General features: G+C 46.1%; 1 long non-coding RNA gene across 1 annotated transcript in view; it reads right to left on the bottom strand.

The window, feature by feature from the left end:
- LOC132006146 (uncharacterized) overlaps positions 1-12,700 on the bottom strand; it is a 33,704-nt gene that overhangs the window by 20,587 nt on the left and 417 nt on the right. The window lies entirely within an intron of this gene.

The raw sequence follows: 12,700 nt of genomic DNA, 5'->3' as shown, positions 1-12,700 counted from the left end.
TCAAGGTAAAAAGGAGGTTTCCATCGTTGGGGAGTAAGGGGCGTCCGATGAAGTTCAGACAGAATTTTTATCTGTGGCACATGTGGACGAAGTCCATTCGACTTCTGCAAAAAATGGCTCTTCGTTGCCAGATGTTTGCTATCCTGCTGTCCTGGTAACATGGCAACACTCTGCGCCGGAATCAGAGAAATAAAGATGGGTGAACAATGGCTATAAATGAAACAAACAGCTGGGCCTAAACCTAAGTCCATTTTTCAGCTTCTGTATTCCCTCCCCCACCTTCAGACATTTATGATGACCCAAATTATAAATATATATTAGTAGGGACACTTCTGTAAAATTGCAAAAACAGTCTACCAGCCATGTCTGACCTGCCACGGCCACAATCCTGGCAAACCCTTTTTGTCCTGGGAAGCCTCAGATCTCCTCCCTCTGGACCCTCAGAATGCCCGCACCTGGACTTCATTCAACTGCCACTTGGTATGGGTGATCAATGTGTCCTTGTGACCATATGTGTGTTTTCCAGGTGTGCTGACGCCCTCCCCTGCCACAAGGCTGATATCCTCATAGTGGCCAAGAAACTGTTGGAAAGTATGTTTCCCACTTGGGGCTTACCTTCTATAATCTCTGGGGATCAAGGCGCCCACGTCACTGGAGCCTTAACCAACACCTTGCAAACCTCTTGGGATTACCACTGTCTTATCACCCTTCAATATCACGCAAAGTTGAGAGAACTAAGGAGAGCCTTAAATTTAGAATGTCAACACTTGCAGAAACCACTGTATTTCCATGGTCACAGTTTTGTCTTTGGTCTTGCTGACTAGTCACAGCACTCCCTTTGGGAAAGCTCCTCTACACACGATAGTCACTGGCAGATCGATGTCTATTGGTATATAACCTTCTGCGGAAGATATACAACTTTCTTTTTTTTTTTTTTTAAGATTTTATTTATTTATTTGACAGAGAGAAATCACAAGTAGATAGAGAAGCAGGCAGAGAGAGAGAAGGGGAAGCAGGCTCCCTGCTGAGCAGAGAGCCTGATGCGGGACTCGATCCCAGGACCCTGAGATCATGACCTGAGCCGAAGGCAGCGGCTTAACCCACTGAGCCACCCAGGCGCCCAAGATATACAACTTTCATGCACGAATGCCCACCTACAATAAGGCTTATGCTGATGTCTCCTGCTTACGCATGTCATCAACAGATTAAAGCAGATTTTCTGGATCCCATTTCAAGGGATCCTGTTGGTCACAGTTTAGAGCGATCAGAGGATAGCCTTGTTGTGCCTCATTGGAAGGGATCATCCCAAGTGCTCCTGACCACACTCAACTGCAAAACTAGAACACCTGGAGCCTTGGGGACATGTCTGACTGATAAAGAACACTCTGCCTGACATCTGGCCCCGGGCAGATGATGCAGACCTACAAACTGAATTGATAAGGAAGAGAAGCGGCCGATTGAACTAGACTGCCTTCACCAAGATACCGGATCAAGAACTCATACTTGAACTAAACATGAAAACCCTTTCTACTTTCTTTACTCTGGCATTGGCCTGGAAAGATAATACTTCTCATTGTATCCCTCAGGCCATTGCTAAGGGGCAGAGGTGGGGGTGGGGTAACTCTCAGATCTCTAGATTTGTCAGGATGCAAGAAGTCCTCCCTGGGACCAATTTCTCGTGGAATCTCAATGTCAATCCCCAATCCCCCCTCCCCCGTGCCCCACTTAGAAGTATCCATCCAGTTAGACACATTTCCCCTTGTGAATCTTAGCACATTCTGACTCTTCTGTTCCCATGATTATCTAGACCAGGTCCTCCCCCACTCCCTGAGACGGCTCACTAGCAGCACCCATCTTTGTAAGGCACTCAAGATGACTTTTTATTTCAGGTTTATTTCTTTATAAATAAATATATATAATACACATTATATTATATATAATCAATATAAATATTTATAAATAATCTTTATTTCTTCCTATATTTGCTAAAACACTGACCCCGGGTTTAGGAGTAAATAGAAATGAGCATATGACTAAAAACCTCTCTTTCACTCTTGGAGACCCTGCAGATTCTGCTGCTAAGATACCAGCTGCCCAGCAAAGATCCTTGGCTGAAGCTGTTGGGAATAGGGAGGTATCTGAGCTGTGGCGCCCAGAACCTGTTGTACCTGGATTAGCACTTCTGGGGAAGCTGCAACTCAATTAATTTGAGATTTCTGAGCAAGCCCCTTGGCTTAATAGCGTGATTTCTTCAATGGGGTCATTCATTGATGGGTTCGGTCTTGGGGACCGTGGCCCCAAAGTGCACTCCGAGTGTTGGGAATTATCCTGCTTATAGGTACAGCGATCTCCCTGGTGTGCTGTATTCTCCTGAGAGCTTTAAATGCATGTCTGCAGCCACCAAACAAACGATCTCCCTAAGGTTGGAATGACAACAAAGGAACAAAGAGAATGACCAACTACCAAATTGTGAGCCTGAAGTCATGACCCGAGAATGCCACAGAGAGTCAGAAAAACTCAAGACGAATGAAAGCTTCGAGAACTAGAGCAGTAGCTGAGAGTGGTGTCAATGCCTTGAGTTTTGATCACATCTCTCAGCCTGAGAGTTGGAGCAAGAGAGGGGAACCGTTAAAAAGAAACACCAGGCCCCTAAAGGAGTCGCCAAGACTTCGTGTCTAACCTAACTGCAGTTTAGGCTTCTCTGGATTTTAAACTCATTGGTTGGAATTTCCAGATCAGCCCTACTGATCTGCCTGTCTCCCTACCATTTGTTTCCTGCCCACTCCCACCAAGGGAAGGTGCTCTTGCCTGAAACCATCCTTTCTTTTCTTTTGCTAGTTAACTTCTCCGTCCCACACCCGTCTGCCTATCTAAGGCTCTCTGCCTGCCTCTCTGCCTACTTGTGATCTCTCTTTCTCCCTGTCAAATAAATAAATAAAAATCTTAAAAAAAAAAATAAGGCTTCCATTGTATACAACTCCTTGGAACAGCCTCCTGTTTGTTAGATGGGATGCTGCTGACTCCTCATTCTGAAATAAAGCCAATTAGATCTTTCAGTTTGCTACGCTGAACTTTCTTCTTTAGCAAGACATAGTGGGCAGCGCCTGGGTGGCCCAATCAGTCAGGTGTCTGCCTTGGGCTCAGGTCATGATCTCAGAGTCCTGGGATTGGGGAGTTGGCTTCTCCCTCCTATCCCTCCCCCTTGACACCACATACTCTCTGTCTCTCAAATAAATAAACATCTTAAAAAAAACACACACACAAACAAAACAAAACCCAACAAGACAGAGTGGTCTTTTTCATGGTTAACTTAGTACACTAACAAAATCAATCTGAACTTTGGGAAATTAAATTTAAAGAATTTCAGATTTCAGAAAGTCAGTCCGTGGACTAAAATTCCGGGTATCCTGTGAAAGGCTAAGGGTGTATGGACCTGAATTCTACTTCTGGCTCCGTTGCCCTGGATCTGGGTTCTCATGTAACCTCTCTTGGCTTTAACTTGGTTGAATGAGATGAATCTAATTGTAATGGTCAGTTCTTCTACCGTTTATACTTGGCTTTTAAAAATTTCGTGGTTTTCTGTTATTGCTTACAGTTATTGACTCTTTCTCTACCTTGTTTTGTTTCAAGAAGCTATCAGGTGAATCCTTTTGTTGGCTAGATAGGTCAGATGGATGGGTCACACCTCAATATCATTGTTTTTGTATTAGCTAGGTCATGGACTGATCATTGAGATGGACCGAAGAGGAAATAGGCTGATGTGCACTCATTACCGAAAACATTGTAATGATTTTTATGAAATTGTACGTGGCTCTCCCTGTTCTGCTATAAAAGGAAACACAATTAGTTGTTCATTAAAATACAGTACTCTAATAACCACCATGAAATATAGCTATATACACACACAACCGTATATACACAACTATATCAATATATACACACAGGGGTGCCTGGGTGGCTCAGTGGGTTAAAGCCTCTGCCTTTGGCTCAGGTCATGATCCCAGGGTCCTGGGATCCAGCCCTGCATGGGGCTCTCTGCTCTGCGGGGAGCCTGCTTCCTCCTCTCTCTCTCTCTGCCTACTTGTGATCTCTGTGAATGAATACATAAAAAATCTTCAAAAATATATATATATACACTCACAATTACATGAATATATATACACAATATATAATATATATTTATATACATATACATTTATATTTATAACTTATATATAATTTTATATATTTATAAGTATAAATATATATATATATTTATATATACCCTTGCCAAAATGGCTAAAATTAAAAATGGCTAAAGTTAAAAAGCTAGTACTAGGTATGGGGAGGATGTGGAGTTTGGGACCTGATACTCGGGTAGTGGGAGCACCAACTGGACCATTTTAGAAAACGTGTTTGGCATTATCTGCCCAGGTTGAACACACTCGATGACAGCATCTCATGCCTTGTATGCGCCCAGCGGAGATGTGTGCATGTGTATGCCAGAGGACACAGAAAGAATGCTCATAGGAGCATTTCTGGTCATAGCTTCCAGGGAGAAAAAACCAAATACCTAGCAGTGTTGAATTTGTAAACAGACTATTGGCTCTTCAGATGATGGAATGCCACACAGCAATATGAACTAAGGAACCACAGCTTCTCTGAACAACGTGGCTGAATTGCCTAAACATGATATTGAGCAGAAGAAACCAGGCAAAAAGGCTACATCTCACATGTGCGTGCACCCCCCGCCCCCACCCAGGACCCAGGCAAAACTAAGTGCAGGTGTTAGAAGTCATGACAGGGCTTACGCCTGGCAAAGAGGGCTCAGGGATCTGGAGGAGCGTCGGGAAGAGCTTCAGGGATGCTGTCATGTTCTCTTCCTTCCCCTGCGTGGCATCTGCCTGTGTGTGTCTGCTTTGTGACGATTCCCTTAAGACTTAAGCCCCTTTCTGGATGCATGTTTTAGTGAAAAATATTAAAAACAGAAAAATGTGATGGTTTCTGCTTAGTCAAAATAATAATAGCTCTTTTAAAAGTTATAATAACCTGTAGGACTCTGTAACAGCTGCTGCTGAAGCTCATTATTTTAGAACACTGACTTTGACCAAATGGCTTATAATTAACCCCTCTCCCTGGGGGGGGGGGGGGGGGAGTAAAAACTAAGCTATCTTGAATTGTCCTTATTTATTTTTTTTAAAGTCCGCACAGCAATGAGTGTAGCATGCCTAAAATTAAAACATCTACAGTATCATCATTGCAAAGGTTCCAAGTGAACCAGAATACCAATGAAACAGCAAAAACCATTTGTAATTATTTGAGTTAAATAGTATTCTTGAAACTTTTGAATCCATTTGCCTAGCTCGTGTAGATCTTGAAGGGCTTACTCAATGCCTACAGCCTTCTAAGCCAGTCAGTCGCTTACAGTCTACATCTTTGGGGTCATCCTGATGGTGAGTGATGGATAGGGTGTGTATAGAGATTTACAAGGCACAGAGTGGCACGGTCTCCACCAGGAGCATGCCGCTCACTGGCCTTGTCAATGGCATCCTTAATCTGGCCTCTGTTTTCTAAGAAGAAATGCAAGAGTTGAGCCTTAAACTGCCTCCCCCCCAATGCTGGGCACAAAGCTGAACAGACAGTTCAGGACAGTCATATCTTGTTTCCAGTGGTTGCCAACTTTCTAGAAGGGCAGGGTGGAAGAGGAGAATTACAGGCACTGCCCCCTGAAGGGAAAACTCCTTCCAGGGGCCACATGTGAATCCCTGCCCTCCCACCAGGTGGCAATGGGGTTTATTAAAAAGATGGAGATGATCACATGTGGGCCGCTAAGGGGAAGGGTATAATTTGGCAAAAAGACCTACATTCCCTTTATTGAAAATAGTGTTTGTGGATATGGAAGGACTGTACATGCCCCCAAGGAGAGCCCGTTCTATTGCTGATCCGGCTATAAAAGAACTATTCACCTTACCTGGAGAGTCTCTACTTGGAGGTCTTCCAATCTTCTTTCAAACACTTGAAATAATATCCCCATTCAACAAATATTTACTGAGCACCTACTATGTGTCCCCCATTCAACAGGTATTTACTGAGCACCTACTATGGGTCTTACTATTCTAGGGATATAGCAGTGGACAAAGCAAAAACCTCTTCGAGTGACCATGGAGTTTGTATTCCTTCCTGCCTACTTTACAGAGAAGGAGGCTATTTCCTGTTAATTTCCTCAACGTAATGGATGGACTTGTTCCTTTCCAAAGCTCTAGGGCTCCTGATCTGTCCCTCTACCCTACTAATAACTACCTTCATCCAGTCTCACTGCTAGGTTCACTAGCCCCCCATTCTTTGATGACAAACACTCAGGGTTCTCCCCACACTAATAATCAGGATAAAAGGGACAGATAATATGGTCAAACCTTCAACTGATTACCTTGCCTCCCTTAGAGCATCAGAGACCTCTCTTTATCACCAAATCTCTCTAGAAAATCACATTTATTTCCTTCCTTCCTTCCTTTTCTTTCTTTCTTTTTTTTTTTTTTTTAAGATTCTATTTGTTTGAGAGAGAGAACAAGCGGAGGGGAGAGGGAGAAGCAGGCTCCCTGTTGAGCAGGTCCCAGGACCCTGAGATCATGACCCAAGTTGAAGACAGACACTTAACTGAGCTACCCAGGGGACCCTCTCTAGAAAATCTTTTCTAAGGGAGGCTCATTTGCTTCAACTTCCTTACAGCGCACTTCCCTTCCAAGCCCTGCCCTCCCCTCCCCGTGAAGGCTGTCAGTTCTATAGAATTCGGATCAGAACGTGGAGAAAAGAGAAAACCACCGGGAGAGCAGGACAGTGAGTAAAATGCTTCTGAGCAAGTGAGCCAAGCGTTTCACTTAAAATAATTACCTGCGAAGCGAGAGCCTCTTGTTGGGTGCTTGGCATTGTGCCAGGAATTTGAGGCTTGCAGAGAAATACAAAAAGTGACCTTTGATAAAAACTTAGCAAGGGAAGATGAGGCTGAGAAGGCTTCCTCGGGAAGTAAGGTTTGAGCTGAGTTTTGAGGAATGAGTGAACTTGCACTAGGAAGAAGAACTGGCTGAGGGTGGGCTGAGGGGCGTCACGAGCCTGAGGACATGGAAGCAGGACACAAGGATGATGTTTGGCTTAAAACTTGGAAGAAGTGGGGCAGAGCCAGGGTAGCCATGACCTTGTAGACCAGGCAGAGCCACCCATTCAAAGTACTTTTGAGCATGTCAAGCCTCTACCACCCCTTCTCTTTCCCTTCAAAGTCAAACATCTTTACTGTCTTCTCCCTCCCTTCCCTTTCGCTTACCAGCCCATTCCAATAGTTGCTCTATCCTAGCTGCCCCCTGCAAACTGCCCTGGAGAGAATTCGAAGGACTCCTGAGTAATAGGCTTTGCTGAGAGGATATTCTCAGGGATGGGGCAGATTACGTAACACTCTGAGCCTCAGTTTCCTCTGAAATGGGGATGACAATATTGCCTTCTGCAAAGGGTTGTCGGAAGGATTAAATGCATCTTAAAGCCTTGCTCAAGAACTGAACATTGTTACTGTTATTGTTTCTCTTCCTTGAGCTCTTAGCTGCATCTGACTGCGCTCTCCATCTTGGAATCCTCTTCGGCTTTTCCTTTTCCTGGCTTTCCACTAGTTTTCTTTAGATCTTCCTCCTCCACCTGATCCTCGCATGGTGGAGCCCCTCGTGACCTTCCCCTTGTCTTTTCCCACTCTACACACGCTCCCTAGGCAATTTCATCCATAACTGCATGTCCTGTGCTGGCTCCGATATATTAATTAATATTACATGCATCTCCAATCCGGACATCTCTTCTGAGCCCCAGACTTGATAGAATTCAGGTTTATCATGGTTATCTGAAACTCAATACCTATGAAATAATCTCACTTCTTTCCAACCATCAACACCTGAACCTTCTCCTTCAGCATTCCCTATGGTAAAAAATAACATTCTTGGGGAGCTTGGGGAGCTCAGTGTTAAGCGTCGGAGTATTGATTTTGGCTCAGGGCTGTGAGATCGAGCCCTACCTGGGGCTCTGCGCTGCGTATGGAGCCTGCTTAAGATTCTCTTCCTCTTTCTCTGCCCCTCGCTCCCCCACCCCCCCAATATATTCTTTTTCATTCCAGTTGGAAACCTGGGACTCATCTTTGTCTCATCCTTGTCTACCACTTTAGCCCACTGTCTCCAAAAGGAGTCTTCAGTTAGCCCACTTCTGTTTCTCCACTGCTGCTCCTAAAGTAAACCCAGGCTACTGATAGCTCTGGGACTCTCCTGCCCCAGATTTCTAACTGGCCTCACAAAGAGTGCTTTTGCTCCTTCAACCTTTTTTTCCCTGGCTGGTAGCCAGCTTTTCTTCAGTTAATCAAAATGTCTAAGCAAATAAGAATCTAATCAAGTTCCAACCTAGCTTCAAAATCTCTCCATGGCATTTCAGTTGCCACTTCAAAATAAGCCAGTTGTTCCAAAGGCTTAGAGACTCTTAACCACCCATGAATACACTCATGATTTTCGAGGTAGTGTCCCTCTAACTGGAACTCTAATTTGATGTTCACTCCCAAAGTTAGCTTAGCCATATGTTATCCTTATTGCATGTGAAATGTAGCAAAGATAGTCATGAACAATGTTAATATAATACTGCAGTAGAAATCAACCAGTATAAAACTGGGGCTGCCTTCTTTTATCCTAGGATCACCAGTGGCTCACACAGCTTTAGGCACAAGGTATGTGTTTCATAAGCAGGTGTCTGATGCATGATGAAAAGGAAAACGGCTGCCATAAAGTTCCTTACGGAATTGAAGTATCATCCACAGAAACGGCTTTGGTTGCAAAGTGGACAGCCCACAAAATATTTTCCCCAGGGAGGGCCAAATGTTTACTAGCATTTGCATATCAAATGAGCTGCGATAACCTATTTGGCGATGAGGGGAAAAAGAAAGGAAAGAATGTGCCAAGCACAGTGCCTGAGACCTGGTGAGATTTTTCACAAATGCCCGAGACAAGCTTCTTTCTCTCCAGGAGCTTCCAGGCCACTTGGAGAGAGGCCAAATTGTCCAAAAATTTAACGTTCAGTCTCTTGCCGCCTCCTCCTATGGAAAAGGCAGTGGTCTTCCTTTAAATGTAAAATGGCAAGTGAAAACAGGGCTGGCTCTCAGTCTCATTATGTCTCATAAGGGCTGAGAATCAGACATTAATCAAATAATCACGGGCATAATAATAGCTGCTATTCTATCTAGTGACTAGTATGTGCCAGGCATATTTTTAGTCCTTAAATAAATTAATGCAGTCACATTCTATTGAACTCTTACTATCGTCAGTTCATAGAGACAGAAACTGCAGCACAGAGAGGTTAAGAAACTTGCCCAAGGTCATACAGCTGGTCCAGGCAGTCTGGATCCAGCCTCCGTACTGTATAAGATATGGCATAGACATATTTACAAGGTCCACAAAGGGAGGGTGGGTGATGCTGTAAGAACATCTAACAAGGGCATCTCAGTTTGTCTGAAGGCTGAGTAGTGTCAACAACCAAGCAAAGAGGAGTAGTGGGAGAGGGAAAGACACGAAACTGGTAGGAACAGGAGGGGAGAGTGTGGAACCACCTGGATATAGTGGTTGATTGGTAGTGGTGATGAGTGGAGGGAAGGAATCTGGAAGACCTCATGGAGGAGGCAGATCTGAAGGAAGACCGTGAAATAATTGGTTTAGTTTGTAGAGAGGATAGGAAAGGGGAACATGATCTCAGACTGAACCTAATTAATTTGGGGGAGAGGAAGACACTGGTTATGAGGATTCTTCCAATCGCCAGCAGACAGACACTCAGATGGAACTGGACAAAGAAAACAAGGACTTCACTGGCTTGAGCTGCGGAAGAGTCCGGAATATAGACTTGGCAGCGGGGAGATGAATGATGTTAGGGTCGCTCTTCCATTCCTCAGTTCCATTTTTCTATGTTGGTTTGGATCGCAGGCGGTGGGAATATGGAAGCTCTGGATTTTATCCTACCACTTCGGCAAACTCAGGAAGTGGGGTGCTTGTTTCTCTAAAGACCCTGTGTGCACCCCCGTTAGCTCAGCTTATACTACGTTCTCCTGGTTGAGTCAATCACTGTGGCTGGACCATGAGAGGTCCTCCCATTGGCCAGGCCTGGATTACATGCCTTCCCCAGGAAGCAGAGGGCAGGGTCGGCCATACCTGAACCACAGGTTTTGAAAAAGGGACAGCTGCCCAAAGTAGAATCTGGGAACCAGGCAAGCAAAAACTGAGAATGCCATCACGAGTGATTGGCTGGACGGGTGTTCCTCACACGTCATACACAGAATCTCATCTAATAGGTTTGGGCTGGGACCTTAGAGGCCACACTTCTAACAGCCTCCCGGGTGAGGTCAATGCTGCAGGTTCTCCAACCGCGCTTCATGCGGCAAGGGGCATACCACCTGTGACTGTCTCCCTCAAATTTCTTTAGGCTGTTCAGTATCCCAACCTTCCATTTGCCCGCTTTTCTCAGTTTTGACTCTATACCTTTCTACTCGCTGGCCCATACGTGTGAAATACGTTTCTTCCCTGTTCTCTCATTAACGTGTCAACATTTTTATGACTTTGCCTCTTATTTCCTCCAAACGTTTACTCGCTGAGTGAAGCTGGGGTTAGGCTTCTTCCTCTTCAGCTGATGCTATTTCCAATTTGGACCTGTGAATACTAACCCTGTAGTAGTGTAAAAATGTATTTAATTATTCACAAGCCTGACAAGACCTGCTGTGTTCATTGATTTGTTGTGTGTGTAAGTCACTGCCTGAGTTTCAATCTGGGTGTTAGTCTATATTGAACACTTCGGTTTTAGGCTATAGGCTGTTAGAAGGTATGCAAAATACCCTTTGAACGTGCTGATGTAGCACTCGGTAATCAGGTGATGTCCAATTTTCATTGTGTCAGCAGTGTTTTCAATCTTCTGGACTTTGCAAGCCACTGTGCCGACACTGGCAGAAATACGGAACTCAATTATGGTACACAATTTCTGTAGCATTGAAGGCTTTGGATTAATGCCTTTAGAAAGGAATGTCTGTGAAACTGAGGCCCAGAGCCTGAGTTTTAGACTCAGGTTTGCTCCTGAACTTGTTTTGTGACTTTGTTCAAGTCTGGAAACCTCTCTAGGCCTCTTATTGGACTAGACGCTATATTGGGTGTCTTGCTGCCCTCCACTCTCCCATGGTGCTCGGCCAACTTAGCAGACTCACTTCATTTGTAACATGGGGGTGACCGCATGGAGGTAAGACACCTGACTCTGGAAGCCTTCTTTTATCCATCTGCCAAAGACAATATTAATCATTGACGTGATCATGGCAATGGGAGGTCACGAATGTATAGAACATCAAGACGGACAGTGGTAAGAAAATCATAGTTAGCTATGATCCATCGCTAAGTTTTTGGAATGAAGGTGTTGGCTGAATGACTTGACATAAGCAGGAGTATTATTCCTTAAATCCATTGAAATATACAGAGCCACCATGACCCCAGGGACTGTCACTCAGCAGTTGTCTTTTCTTTACACCCATGTTCTGGAGATATCAACAATCAATGGCTCACACACCTGACACAAATCAACATAAATCGTACATCAGGGAGGATAGGAGCATGATGTTTTCGCAGTATGTTAGCCTTGGTTAGGAAAAAAACTACCTTCAATTAGTTTCTATCCTCATTCAATTTGTCATTAAATATATCTATCGGTTTACGAATTATCACGGGTTCCACTTGTACAACCTCCGTTGAAAGCATTGAACTGCAACTTTGTAGAATTGTTTCACGTTCGGGAATGGAATCCCCCCACTTCACCTGAACAAATCGGCTGAACGGTGTAGATTGGCGCTTTGAGCCAGAAGCCACGACCTTTCATGCGGGAAACGCGTCTACACCGATGCAGCAAAACCTTCTCAGAACCTAAAGAGGCTGGGTCCCGGAGAGGTCTGCTTTTCTTGATGCGGAAAAGTTTGGTTCTCGGTGTATCCGGATTCCAGTCGCTGCTTGGACGGTCTCTAATCCTCCTCCAGGATTCAGACTTCTGTTTTGTACCTGCTACTGCCACAAACTGCCCGAGCGCGCCGCGGCTGGCCTCCGCCCAGACCCAGATTCCTCTCTCCTCCCGGCGCCCTCGACCAGGCAGGCGTCCCGCTGCTGGCCAGGGCTCTCCCACAACCCCGCGTCCTGACCCCATTTACTCCTTGGGTCCCCGCGGGTGCCATCTGGCTGGAACCGCGGGGGAGAAACTAAAGGTTGGACGTAGTCATCCCTGCTCTCTGCCGTCTTCACTCGCCCCAAATGAAAAACCGGGGCTGCCGGCGGACGAGAGGCAGGAAGGAAAAAGCTTAGACGGGAAACGGCCTCGGGGCCCCGCCGGCCCTCTCCGCGGCGCCCGCCTTCCCCGGCTCGCGGGCCGCGGCGCCCCCCGGAGTCGCCCCGCGCCCGAGGCCGTCCCCGGGTCCCCGCGGGCTGCTGGCGGCGTGCGCCCCCTCGTCGGGGACGGTCCGGGGGACGCGCGAGGCGCGGCTGCTGCAGCCACGCGAGCGAGGGCCTGGCCCCGCGCTCCGGCCCTAAGAGGGTGAAGCAGGAAATAGGCGACGAGCGAGGCCGGGGCGGGGGAAGGGGGACCCGGGGCGCGGGCGGAGGGCGGCGGGGGCGGGGCGGGGGCCGGGCGCGCGGCGGGCGCACTCGGA

The sequence above is a fragment of the Mustela nigripes genome, chromosome 1 (genome assembly GCF_022355385.1).
Source record: "Mustela nigripes isolate SB6536 chromosome 1, MUSNIG.SB6536, whole genome shotgun sequence".
In the NCBI taxonomy this organism is placed as follows: Eukaryota; Metazoa; Chordata; class Mammalia; order Carnivora; family Mustelidae; genus Mustela; species Mustela nigripes.
This window is presented reverse-complemented; position numbering and strand designations above follow the sequence as displayed.